The sequence below is a fragment of the Ambystoma mexicanum genome, chromosome 5p (genome assembly GCF_040938575.1).
Source record: "Ambystoma mexicanum isolate Mex_15411 chromosome 5p, UKY_AmexF1_1, whole genome shotgun sequence".
NCBI classification, from domain to species: Eukaryota; Metazoa; Chordata; class Amphibia; order Caudata; family Ambystomatidae; genus Ambystoma; species Ambystoma mexicanum.
In genome coordinates this window covers 1,355,739,596-1,355,751,961 of record NC_090930.1, presented here as the reverse complement: position 1 = coordinate 1,355,751,961, position 12,366 = coordinate 1,355,739,596, and positions in this window count along the sequence as shown.

Sequence of the window (12,366 nt, the reverse complement as noted above, 5' to 3'; positions counted from 1 at the left end):
CCCATGGTCAAGGATTTACCTGAAGCAGACCATGCTGCTAACTTACCTGAGGCAGACCATGCTGCCAGTGACCAGAAGTCAAATGAGGCCTAGGAGGGACTATTTTTCCCTAGGAACTATTTTATACTCGGGTGGGGATGCAGAAGGATACTTACCTGGAACTACTTCCAAGGCTATTTAAACCATGCCCTGACAGAAACCCATGCTTCGCGTTATTCTGCACCTGCAGCGTAACGCTCACCGTGCCTGCAGCAGCTTCCAGTCTTCAGCCACACCCGTCTGGATGCCGGAGCTCCTGAAAACCTGAAAGAAAGCAGAGGGAAGGTTAGAACCAGAGTTTTTACCTGCAATCCTTATCTGAATCCTGAATCTTCTTGGCTCTGACCTAGAAGGAAGAAATCATCAGACGCGCGCCGCTTCACATCCTGCAGTGCCGCGCGGGAACTCACCTGAAGCAATCCTCCGCATTCCATCGCACTTTTCAGCATCCAGCGGCCGCTCTCCAACACCTGTGGAAATAAAGACAATAAGGTGAGCAAGGGAGCATTCCCAGACAATAAAGGCAATCCCCAGGACTTACCTGATACCACAGGGGGTACTTACCTCATCTCGGGTCGGCGCGGCCTCCACAGCTTCTCCGCCGTACCCCGGCCCCGAAGGGGAAACAAAAGCAACACAAAAGCGCAAGTAGGGGAAACCGAATTCCGCTACAGACTTGCCTGGTTACTGCCTGAGGCCGCAATCACCGGAACCTCCACCGATTCAGCGCCTGCAAAAGGAAAGGGTCACAGGTTAGACCAGGTCCTCATTATCGAACTGAGCAGAATCCATAAACACTTACCTGCATCTTACTGGTTGCCACTTGGAACTCTTCTCAAGAACTATTAAGGCAACCTAGGGAATTTGGACAGAGTGAAGGCCAGATGTTTTAGAACTCTTTTTCAAACTATTTCCTTACCGAGTCAATAACGTTCTGCAACTCTCTAACATCCCACACCAGTGAAGTAACTGGTCATCTACGCACCCCTACGCTCGAGGCAGGATGGAGAGCTCATCTTTCCAAACTATCAGGTGAGAACATAGCAAGAGTTCGGAAGTAATTTGTGGGAAGAGATCGCAGGAGCGGGGGAAGGTGGGGTTGGCGCCCAGTCCCTGCAGGTGGCTAATTCCCTTTTCTCCATTACAGAAGAATATTCATACGGGCAAAACAAGCTAAGCTGGGTGGTCCGGTCCAGTCCATCATTTCGGCGCCCCGTGTGTCGCTGGAAGAGGTAACAACAGCCCAGTTCAGATTGACGCCCCCGTGGACACCAGGTGAGCGTAACAGAACGCGAAGCCTACCCACAAAAAGCCACCTGGGCATTATGGAGACCTCAGAGACGGATCAGTTAGCCCAATTATTAGGGGAGCTAAGAGCTGAAGTGCACTCCGCCCGCCAGGAAACTAATGCCCTTAGAAGGGAACTGATAGTTTCAAAAGAACGGACAGATGATTTGGCCAGACAGTTATTGCAAAACCAGGTGGGGCAAACACCACTATCTGGACTCGGGGTTAGTCCAGCTCCTGGACCATCGAGTAACCCAGTACAAATAAATTTGCCAGAAACTGTTCCATTGGCTCCGGTCGAACGTTTTTCCGGAGACCCTAAAAGGTTTGCCGTATTCATGAATCAGTGCCGCTTACACTTTTTATGCAGACCTGCAGCATTCCCAAGTGATCAAGCTAAGGTAGCCTTTGTACTGTCCTATCTCAGCGGCAGTGCAGCAGATTGGTCCATTCCTCTAGTTAATCAGGATGATCCAATTCTTCGGGATTTCCAGGGGTTTCAAACAAGCATGGAAAGACTTTTTGCCCGACACACCCAGGGTCAGGCCCTGGATAACGAACTTTTGTTCCTACGACAGGGGAATCAGGATCTTCTTTCTTACATTGCAACCTCTAATAGACTAATAGTAGAAACCGAATGGCCTGAAGTTAAACGAATCACATTGTTCCATCGAGGGCTTCGAGGAGAACTCAAAGATGTCTTGGCCCAAATTGTGAACCCGCCTCAAGATTGTGCGGAATACATCAACCTAGTGGTCCAACTAGATCACAGACTTCAAAATAGGAAGGCCGATCGAGCCAAGTTTGAGAACCGAGTGTTGGTCAAGCCCCACGTCAGTTCCAAGGGAGCAGAAGCCTCAGAACCTATGCAAATCGGTGGGGTGAGAGGACCCTTGACTCAAAAAGAGAGAGAAAGGAGATGGCAAATGCAGCTATGCTTATATTGCGGGAATACTGGTCATTTTCTGCAGAACTGTCCTATAAAACCGCCAAAGAAGGTCGTGGGGGCAGCAGATAAAAACTCTGACTCGGGAAACGATCTCGCCCGGCAAGCGTAGAGGTCCGCTTGCCGAGCTTAAATAAGGACACTCAGACCTCGCATTTCATCATTCCAATGGTCCTCGTAGATTCAGAACAGCCAGCTCGGATGCATGCGGTAAAAGCATACGTTGATAGCGGAGCCATAGGAAACTACGTGGACCATGAATTGGCTTCCAGGATGAACCTACCCCTCGCCCAAAAAACCACCTTAGATGTCATCACCACAGTTGATGGAACGGAAATTGCCTCAGGTCCCGTAACTCACTCCACCACAGAGATGACATGGCTGGCGCAGGATGGGCACCGAGAGGCTTTGGTGTTTGATTTAATCAAGGCCCCGCAGTTCCAAGTAATACTGGGGATACCTTGGTTGGAAAAACATAATCCCTGCATTGATTGGCGAGAGAAGAGAATCACCTTCCCAGAATGTGCGCACACCTGTTACCCCAGGACATCTCAGAACACAGCCCTGGCTTCTGTAACCCCAGCTGCCATGCAATTACCTGCAGAATATCAAGAGTTTCAAGATGGCTTACAAAAAGAACAGGCAAACACCTTACCTCCGCACAGATCGTATGATTGCCAAATAGATCTCATCCCAGGCGCACAACCCCCTTGCAGCAGAATCTATGCCCTTACGGAGCCCGAAAACCTTCACCTACGCCAATACCTGGACCAGTACCTTGCTAATGGTTTTATTCACCCGTCTAAGTCCCCTGCATCATCCGCTTTGTTCTTCGTGCCCAAAAAAGAAGGTGACCTCAGAACATGCATAGACTATTGCGCACTGAACCAGATAACCATTAAAAATCGGTACCCGTTGCCTTTGATCCCAGAATTACTAGACCAAGTGAAAGAAGCTTGCATTTATAGTAAACTCGACCTCCGGGGGGCATATCATTTGGTATGTGTCAAAGAGGGCGATGAATGGAAAACAGCTTTTTGCACTAAGTACGGACTATTTGAGTACCAGGTGATGCCTTTTGGACTGTGCAATGCACCAGCACCCTTCCAGTTCTTCATGAACGATGTCCTTAGAGAACTCATCGATGTTTGCGTTGTCGTTTATATTGATGACATCCTAGTATATTCTTCATCAGAATTTGATCATATCAAACACGTCCGAGCAGTTTTAGAAAAATTACGCCAGCACAAACTTTATGCCAAATTGGAAAAATGCGTTTTTCACACCACCGAAGTGGAATTCCTAGGATTTATCCTAACCCCGAGAGGAATCAGGGTGGATACACGAAAGGTGGATGCAATTCTCAAATAGCCTTCGCCAAGTTCTGTCAAAGGGGTGCAAAGCATGCTCGGCTTTACCAACTTTTACCGCAGGTTTATCCCAGACTTTTCACATATTGTTCATCCCATTACGGCGCTCTTACGAAAAAACAAACGCTTTATGTGGACAGATGAAGCGGAAAGCGCCTTTCAAGAGTTAAAGGCTAAATTCACATCTGCACCAGTCCTAAGGCACCCACGTCCTGAACTCCCGTACATAGTGGAGACTGATGCATCCAGCTTGGCAATGGGAGCCGTCCTCTCTCAAAAGGACCCCGAAACTAACCAGATTCACCCAGTGGCCTTTTGGTCAAAAAAGTTCTCGATTCCTGAATTAAACTATGCCATTACTGATAAGGAGCTGTTAGCTATCAAGTCTGCCTTCAAGGCTTGGCAGCATTATCTACTCGGAGCCAGACATACCATTACAGTCATCACCGATCACCAAAATTTACAATATCTAAAGACAGCTAAGGCCCAATCTTCTCGCCAACTCTGTTGGGCACTATTCTTCACCGAATTTGATTTTGTAATAACCTATCGGCCCGGTTGTAAGAATGGTAAAGCAGACGCCTTATCCCAAATAGGGATGGGAGAAGCAGAAGTGACCCTGGAACCCGTACCTATAATTCCTGAACAGAGAATTCTTGGCATAACATCTGTACAGACGCTGGAAGACATTCAAGGAATTATTCGACAACTCTTTGATCCTCTTGCCTTACAAGACTGGGCTAAGAAAGGCCCAGACTTCTCCGTCACCAATGAGCTACCATATTACCGAGGACGTCTATTTCTGCCACAAAAGGAACTACAAGAGCTACTCGTCTCTCGTTACCATGATACGTTAATGGAAGGGCATCCTGGTATTACAAAAACGGAAGCTAAAATCGAGAAACAATTTTGGTGGCCCACCTGGCGAAAGGACATTAAGTCGTTTGTCCTATCTTGTGGCATTTGTGCCCAAAACAAGAGTCAAAAAAGAAGACCAGCTGGTCTATTACAACCTATGGACATCCCACCGATTCCTTGGCACACCTTGTCATTAGACTTTATCACAGACTTACCCCTGTGCTATGGTTTCAACACTATCCTAGTTATTGTGGATCTTTTTTCTAAAATGGCCCACTTTATTCCATTAAAAGGGATACCTTCAGCTGTAGCCCTGGCCAAGGAGTTCCTTGAAAACATCGTTCGCCTACACGGCTTCCCATCCGTGTTAATTTCTGACAGAGGGAGTCAATTCATCTCACACTTCTGGAGAAAATGTTGCCAACTGTCACAAATAGATGTTAGGCTTTCAACTAGTCACCACCCCCAGACTGATGGTCAAACTGAGAGGACCAATCAGACTCTTGAACAGTACCTGCGTTGTATGCTACATCAGTCTGAGAGCAATTGGAAAGACATCTTATGGATCGCTGAATATGCGTACAATAATTCAGTACACTCAGGAACTGGACACAGCCCCTTTTATACTATATATGGACATCATCCTCGAACCTCAGACTTGGATTCGTCCCAACGTTTGGAGATGCCTGCAGTAGACCATCTCCACACCGTCATTACACAAACCTTCAAGGAAGCAGCAGAACATTTACAGAGAGCTAAGGATAAATACAAGAAAAACGCTGATCAACTTAGGAGAGAAGCACCACAATACCAGATAGGAGACCAAGTATGGCTATCTACTAAACACATCCCACTCAAGGGAACACAAACCTTTAATCCTAGATATTTGGGACCCTACTCGATCAAAACCATTATCAACCCAGTGGCCGTCAAGTTCGACCTGCCCGTCCATATGCGAATTCATCCTGTCTTCCATGTCTCTCTCTTGAAACCAGTCCAACCAGGAACTAGATTAACCAAACCACCAGATCCCATCCTCATTGACGGGGAACCTGAATTTGAATTGGAAGTTAAAGACATCTTGGACTCCAAGAGGGTTAGGTCAAAACTCTTTTACCTAATCGATTGGAAAGGATACGGACCCCAAGAAAGGTCCTGGGAAAGTAGTGTGACCATGTGGACGCACCCCAATTGGTGAAGAAATTCCACCGGGAGTTCCCTAACAAACCAAAGCCCAGAGGAAGAACGACTTTAGGAGGGGCCTTGAGGGGGAGTGCTGTCACGATGCCTGCCCCCGGGAAACCAGGTTTGGCCCAGCTACCCCGGAAGCAGGCATCATGCCATTTAATGCACGCCCATGAACCCCAATTAGGGGCTATTTGGGTGCAGTCCTGGCGCCTATGGCGCCAGGCTCATATGTTCAGAATCAGTCCTGGCGCCATGGGCCTTTTTTGGAGAATTCTCCCTAACACTCGCCCCCCCCCAGACCCCCAAACTAAGGGACAGGAGGATGTAATTCACTCCTGGATGAATCTCTTCACTCTAGTCGGTTAAAAACATCCTAGAGACCATCAGCATTTTGGTTGTGACATCCTGCTCTGTGTTCAATGGTGAAATCAAACCCTTGCAGGCAGATTGACCATCTTATAAGTTTCGGGTTCTCCCCTTTCATTTGCATTAACCATCGCAAGGGTTGGTGATCTGTTTGAATCATAAAAGTAGATCCATACAAGTATGGCCTAATCTTCTTCAAAGACCACACAATGGCAAAACATTCACGCTCTATGGTTGCCCACATTGTTTCTGATTCCTTCAGGTTCCTACTGATGAAGCAAATGTGGTGCTCCCTACCTTTCTCATCCAGTTGACTAAGGACTGCACCTATACCTGTATTGGCTGCATCTGTCCTCACAATGAAGGGTTGGTGGTAATCAGGAGCTCTTAGGACTGGAGCTTGACAAAGGGCTTTCTTCAGGCTTTCAAAGGCTTGAGTGTACTCCTCATTACATCTAACCTTTTTAGGGAATTTTGGAGAGGAGATCACATTCAAGGGAGAAGCTATGGTCCCATAGTTCTCTATGAAATTCCTGTAGTACCCGGTGAGACCTAGAAAGGCTGTCACGATGCTTGCCCCCGGGAAACCAGATTTGGCCCAGCTACCCCGGAAGCAGGCATCATGCCATTTAATGCAAGCCCATGAACCCCAAATAGGGGCTATTTGGGTGCAGTCCTGGCGCTTATGGCGCCAGGCTCATAAGTTCAGAATCAGTCCTGGCGCCATGGGCGCCAGGCTCATGGTCAAGGACTTACCTGAAGCAGACCATGCAGCTAACTTACCTGAGGCAGACCATGCTGCCAGTGACCAGAAGTCAAATGAGGCCTAAGAGGGACTATTTTTCCCTAGGAACTATTTTTTACTCGGGTGGGGCCGCGGAAGGAAACTTACCTGGAACTACTTCCAAGGCTATTTAAACCATGCCCTGACAGCAACCCATGCTTTGCGTTATTCTGCACCTGCAGCGTAACGCCCACCGTGCCTGCAGCAGCTTCCAGTCTTCAGCCACGCCCGCCTGGATGCCGGAGCTCCTGAAAACCTGAAAGAAAGCAGAGGGAAGGTTAGAACCAGAGTTTTTACCTCCAATCCTTACCTGAATCCTGAATCTTCTTGCCTCTGACCTAGAAGGAAGAAATCATCAGACGCGCGCCGCTTCGCATCCTGCAGCGCCGCGCGGGAACTCACCTGAAGCAATCCTCCGCATTCCATTGCACTTTTCAGCATCCAGCTGCCGCTCTCCAACACCTGTGGAAATAAAGACAATAAGGTGAGCAAGGGAGCATTCCCAGACAATAAAGTCAATCGCCAGGACTTACCTGATACCACAGGGGGTACTTACCTCATCTCGGGTCGGCGCGGCCTCCACAGCTTCTCTGCCGTACCCCGGCCCCAAAGGGGAAACAAAAGCAACACAAAAGCGCAAGTAGGGGAAACCGAATTCCGCTACAGACTTACCTGGTTACTGCATGAGGCCGCAATCACCGGAACCTCCACCGATTCAGCGCCTGCAAAAGGAAAGGGTCACAGTTTAGACCAGGTCCTCATTATCAAACTGAGCAGAATCCATAAACACTTACCTGCATCTTACTGGTTGCCACTTGGAACTCTTCTCAAGAACTATTAAGGCAACCTAGGGAATTTGGACAGAGTGAAGGCCAGACGTTTTTGGACTCTTTTTCAAACTATTTCCTTACGGAGTCAATACCGTTCTGCAACGCTCCAACATCCCACACCAGTGAAGTAACTGGTCATCTACGCGCCCCTGCGCTCGCGGCAGGATGGAGAGCTCATCTTTCCAAACTATCAGGTGAGAACATAGCAAGAGTTCGGAAGTAATTTGTGGGAAGAGATTGCAGGAGTGGGGGAAGGTGGGGTTGGCGCCCAGTCCCCGCAGGTGGCTAATTCCCTTTTCTCCATTACAGAAGAATATTCATACGGGCAAAACAAGCTAAGCTGGGTGGTCCGGTCCAGTCCATCATTTCGGCGACCTGTGTGTCGCTGGAAGAGGTAACAACAGCCCAGTTCAGATCGACGCCCCCGTGGACACCAGGTGAGCATAGCAAAGGCTCTCACTTGGGTTTGAGTAGTAGGGGTGGCCCAGTTTTGTACAGCTTGTACTTTGATAGGCAATGGTCTTATTTCACCTCCTCCTACCTCATGACCAAGGTAGACCACTTTGCTCTGACCAATTTGACATTTGCTTGCCTTTATGGTCAGATGGGCCTGCTCAAGAGCCTGCAAAACATATCCTAAGTGATCAACATGTTCTTTCCAAGTAGGGCTGAACACTGCAATGTCATCCAAGTATGCCATGCTGAAGTCCTCCATCCCATTCAGAACTTGATTGACCATCCTTTGGATTGTAGCAGGTGCATTCTTTAATCCAAAAGGCATAATCTTAAACTGGCAGAAGCCTGCTGGGGTTTGAATGCAGTTTTCTCCTTGGCATGGTCTGTCAAGGCTATTTGCCAATAGCCTGATGTCAGATCAAATGTACTGAGGTACTTGGCTGAACCAAGTCTATCCACCAGTTCATCTGTCCTTGGCAAATTAGTGACTCCTTTTAGAGCTCTATAGTCCACACAGAATCTCAACTCCGTTGATCCTGCCTTTGGTACTAGAATAATTGGACTAGACCATGGACTTGTAGCGGGTTCTATAATCCCGAGATCAAGCATCTTGTTGACCTCTCCTTTGATGTGGGAGCTCACATGTTCTGACATTCTGTAACCTCTGCTTTTCACAGGTAGACAGTCACCAGTGAGAATATCATGCTGTCCTCAGGGTCAAGCCTGGTGAAAGTGAAAACAGGGAGGCAAACTGATTTAACAGAACTTTGCACTCCTCCTGTTGTTCAGATGTTAGTTGAGAAGAGAGATGGACTCCTATGTTCTCATCCAAAGGTTGGCCTCTGAGGAGGTCAGGTAGAGGTTCATTCTCCTCCTCATGTTGAGCTGAAGCTATAAGCAAAGCTCCCACTTCTGGTCTCGAGACATATGCCTTCAAATGGTTGGTGTGAAAGACTCTGGGAGCGTCCTTGGGTCTGCCTAAATCCACCAAATAGTTCACCTCTCTAGGTTTGCACACAACCTTGAAGGGTCATATCCATTTGTCCTACAAGGCCCTCTACCTTGTTGGCACCATAACTAATACAAGCTGGTCTTGAGTAAACTCAACCATGCTGGCCTTCTGGTCATGCCAATGTTTGACCAGAGCCTTACCTGGTCTTAAGTTATCACTAGCTTCTGCCATCATGTGTGACATTCTCCTCCGGAGACCTATCACATAGTCAGTCACTCTGACTGGCTTGGGGGAAGGAGCACTCTCCAACCCCTCCTTAATCAGGGCAAGGGGCCTCTGACTGGATGGCCATAGAGAAGTTCAAAGGGACTGTAACCAACTCCCTCCTGGGGGACCTCTTTATAAGCAAAGAGAAGGCATGGCAGTAGAAGGTCCCACTTTTTTTTTAGGGGTTCCTCTAAAGCACCTATCATGCTCTTCATAGTACGATTAAACCTCTCTACCAATCCATTTGTCTGTGAATGGTAGGCTGTAGAGAACTTGTAAGTGACACCACCGTTTTTCCAGATGGCTTACATGTAATGGGACATAAAATTGGATCCCCTGTCGGATATCACTTTCTTAGGAAACCCTACTCTGGTAAAAATACCAAGTAGAGCCTTAGCCACAACCTTAGCCGTAACAATCCTCATAGGTATTGCTTCTGGGTATCTAGTAGCATGGTCCACTACAACCAGGATAAACCTGTTCCCTGAAGATGTGGGAGGGTCAAGGGGACCAACAATGTCGATGCCCACCCTCTCAAAAGGAACTCCCACCACTGGGAGAGGCACCAGGGGTGCCACATTCTTGGCTCCACTCTTGCCAGAGGTTTGGCAAGTGTGACAGCTCCTACAGAATTTGTCAACTTCCAAACCCATTTTAGGCCAGTAGAATTATAAGGAGAGCCTTTCCTTGGTCTTTTTGAAACTGAAATCACCAGCCAAAGGTATCACATGGGCCAACTGTAGGAACTGGAGTCTGTTTGCTAGGGGCACTACAATTCTTTTGCAGTCCCCAGGGATAGACTCAGTCGGTTCACTGTAGAAGAGACCATCTTCCCAGCTCAACCTATGCTTTCCAACTTCTTTCCCATCAAGTTGAGAAGCAGCCTGTTGTCAAAGACCTTTGAGAGTAGGGCACTCTCTTTGTCCTCTGCTGAAGTCTGCCCTGTTGGGCCCATCTTCTGCCAATAAAGACTGCAGCTCAGGATGGTGAACAGGGTCAAGATCTCCAACCAAAACAGTGTCTTCCTCCAGATCTGACTCTTCAGAAACTGGATCAACCACACATGGCTGTACCTCACACCCTACCTCAGCAGGTGGAGGAGTCACAGGTGTGACTTTGGACAATCTTGGGGATGTCCTTGTTGGTAGCACAGGGGTGCTGTCTGTCTTTTTCCTTAAGGTCTTAGGTTTCCCCTTTGCCACTTTCTTTCCAGAAATAGCAGTGAGCAACTCCTGTGGGTTGGGAGTAATAGCCTCCTCTATCTCCTCCTCTGGAGAGCCTCTTAAGGCCCTCTCCCTTGCAGGCCTAGTGAGCTCCTGTTTCCTTTTACTGGAAGGCCGGGGGGTACTGGAAACAACTCCAAGAGTTTTCAGGTCATTACCCAACAGGCCTGCACACTACCATGTATCTTTACAGTCATATCATTACACTGGACGAGAGCTGGTAACTGGGGAAGCATTTGCGCAGGGCCTCCAGCTAACTTGGTAAGGCGTTTGGGTGCCTTAGCAACATCCTCCACCTTGAAAAATGATTCATCCACCACAGTTATGCTGGCTCCAGTATTTCTGATGGCAGGAGTCTCCTGGCCATTCACAAGAACACAATCTTTATAATACTCTTTAGTATTATCTGGGATGGAATTATAGACATCTACATTCTGTTGTTCCCACAAGCCCAGGGACACTAAAGAAACACTAGCTGAGACTGTCATGGGTTCATTAGCCAGTAGGTGAAAGTTTCCCCTTGCCATAGGTGCTTCTTTATCTGTGGAGAAGGCTAAGGAGACAGTATGGACCCCTGAAGGTTTACCCTTGCATCTGGGATCCCCTTTCATATGGTCAGTTGACCCACAAACATAACATTTCCCAAATGTCTTGATGAATGGGGGTTTGTTCTGACCTCCATCTGGTTTGGATCCAGATGGTGCACTAGCCTGATTCGGTTTCCCTTGCGCTTTACCCTTATGTTGCTGTTTGTGGCCCTCTTTTGGATTGGAGGTATTTGAATTCTCCTTGTTATCTTTCTTTGGCTGCTTTCCCTCATCCTTCTACAGAGTTGCCCCATAATCCTGGTGAGTAACCCTATTGGCAACCCACAAGTCAGCAGCCTTAGCTAAATTATTGGGATCTATCTCCTTAGAATCAGCCAAGTGCTGACAGGGCTTAGGAGAGCAGGCATCATAAATTGACGCCTACATAACAAGATTTATCATACCTTCATAAGTGTTCACTCTGTAACCCTTAACCCAACCATCTAAGTTTTGCAAACATTCACATACCCAGGTAGCCCAAGGGGTACCATCATGCTTTTTGAGGGTCCTAAACCTTTTCAGTTACTGGGAAGGGGTCTTCCAAAATCTAGCAATTAAAGCTAGATTCACAAACTCATAATCCATCCGATCCACCTCCTCCAACTCCATCACAACATCAGATGCAACAGTGGGTAGCCTAGAGAAGAGCCAAGGAAGCAACTGATTCCCTGTAATGCCTTGGATCCCATGGTTATATGCAAACATTGCCAACCAATCCAAAATATCAAGCTTAGCCTCATACATACTTATAATTTATTCAGGAATAGGGGGTCTCTTAGGACTGGAAGACGTAGAAGACTCTGGGAGAAAAGCATTTTCAATAGACAGCATTTTCATTTCTAAGGCATGGTTCATCTCCCTTTCTCTGAGCTTAAGTTCTTGATGCTTTTGTTCAGTTTGAGCATTTAAACATTTAACTCTCAATTCAAGCCTCATCTTTTCTAGAGCAATGAATTCAGGACTGAGTGTAAGACCTGTAGGGGTCCCAGTGGACAAAGGTTGAGGTTGCTGAGCAGGTAAATGAGCAGTGAGGCCTACATTGTGGGACACACCTTTTTCATCTAACTCATCAATAATAGACAAAATATCACCCTCATCATTTTCCACAGTTGCTGAGGGGTTAGGTATTTCAGACCCACCCTCCAGACTTTGTTTCTCTAACAACCTTTCAATCAATTCAGACTTTTTTGCCTTTAACAGAGAGATTCCTTTC